We start from the raw sequence: 2,219 nt of genomic DNA, 5'->3' as shown, positions 1-2,219 counted from the left end.
TATTTAGTAAGATGACATGTTACAAAATTAATACAGTCTGAAATCACAGATTTTCTCTATGCCAAAAGTAAATAACAAGAAAATATAATGAACAAAAAAAAGATGTCATTCAAAATAATAGCCAAAATTAAACCAAACCAGATAAAAAAGCACCTAAGGAGAACTCAGCTAGAGGTATGTGGGCTCTGCATTAGTAGTTCTTAACCCTGACTGGGGTGAAGCTCTTCATAAATACACAACGCCTGTGCTCACCACCAAGCCAATTAAGCCTTTGGGGGTAGGGCCTAAACATCTGTAATTTTCCATCCAAGTGATTGTAAAATACAAAGAAAAAACTGCTGCTCCATATGAAGAAAATATTAAAAATCATAATAAATGGAACAACACATCCTATTCATGGATAGGAAGACTCAATGTTGTATAAATGCCATTCTCTTTAATCTATAAATGCAGTGTAATTTCCACTTAAAATAGCAGTCAGTTTTTAAACATAAGTACTTCAGAATAGCTAGGTAAATTTTGCAAAGGCAGAGAAATGAGAGGGACTAACATTCATGGATATGAAAACATTTTAAGAACTGGTCATTTAAAATAGCATGTTATTGACAGAAAATAAAAAGGTAGAGAAGTGACACCGGAAAAAAAGGAGTGAAAAATAGAACCAAGCAAGGGTCATTTTTAAGTTAGGCCACTAAAAAGATGCATTATGTATTAGTATTGAGACAGACCAAAAGTCACATGGACCCCTGGCTGTAAGCTCCATAAAAGCAGGGACAATTTCATATAAGTCAAAAATTTAAATCTCAAAAATGAAACTAGAAAAATATGAAAAGAAAAATGTGAGTGCTTTTTTATACCATTTTGTAAATTTTGGAGTGGTGTCTTACAGTCTAAGCATATATATGCACATGAATTTGTTTCAGGTTTTCTTTGCCATGATGGAAATTTAAAATTCACTAGTCACATTTATCAATTTTTTCTATTGTAGCTTGATAAATGTGCCTCAGTAAAAGTTTTTCATTTCAGCATGGGAAAGAAAACCTCTAAAAAAAGTCATGCACAGTACAAAATATTTTCCTTTTTTTTTTAAGTTTATTTATTTATTTTGAGAGAGAGAGAAAGCAAGAGAGGGAGGGGCAGAGAGAAAGAGCGAATCCTAACCAGGCTCCCCACTGTCCGCTCAGAGCCCCTTACAGTGCTAAAACCCACGAACTAAGAGATCATGACCTGAGCCAAAATGAAGAGTCAGACACTTAACCAACTGAGCCACCCAGGTGCCGAACATAAAATATTTTCTAATTTTTCTCGTGGTTAGTTCTTTCACCTAATGGTTGCTTACAAGTATGTTGTTTAGATATTTCCAGATATTTAGAGATTTTCTAGATATACTTTTGTTACCAATTTCTAGTTTAATTCTGTTCTGATCTGAGAACATACTCTATATGATTTCAGTCCTTTTTCATGTATTGAAGCTGGTATTATGACCCAGCAGATGGTCTATCTTGGTGGGTATTTCATGAGCACTTGAAAAGAATATGTATCCTTTTATTGTTGCCCGTAGGATTCAAAAAACGTCTATTAGGTAAAATATGATTAAGTTTTATATATCCTTATTTCTTTTTCTTCTTCTTTTTTTTTTTTTTTTTTTTTTTTTTTTTTGAGAGAGAGAGGGAGAGTGTGAGAAGAGCACACGCACAAGTTGGGGAGGGACAGAGGGAGAGAAAGATAAACAGAGAGAGAGAATCCCAAGCAGGTTCCACGCCCAGTGTGGAGCCCAATGTGGTGGGGGGGGGGGGGTGAGGGTGGATCTCACCACTGTGGGATCATGACCTGAGCCAAAATCAAGTCAGTTGGCTAACTGACTGAGCCACCCAGGCACCCCATCCTTACTTATTTCTATCAGTTACTGAGAGAGGAGTATTTGAAGTCTCCAGCTCTAAAATGTTGGATCTGACCATTTCTCTGTTCATTTCTGTCAGTTTTTGCTTCATGTATTTTTAAGCTGCATAATTGGATGCATTCATATTTACAGTTCTAATCTTTCTTGATGAATTTGACTCTTTTATCATTATGCAATGTTCCTCTTTATCTCTGGTAGTATTCCTTGTCTTGGATTCTGCTTTGTCTGATATTAATATAGCTACTCCATTTTTCTTAAGATTAGTGTTTGCACTAATTTCTTTTCCCAGCCAATTACTTTCAACCTATCTGTGTCTGAA

This window comes from Prionailurus viverrinus, chromosome C1, assembly GCF_022837055.1.
Source record: "Prionailurus viverrinus isolate Anna chromosome C1, UM_Priviv_1.0, whole genome shotgun sequence".
NCBI lineage: Eukaryota > Metazoa > Chordata > Mammalia > Carnivora > Felidae > Prionailurus > Prionailurus viverrinus.
This window is presented reverse-complemented; position numbering follows the sequence as displayed.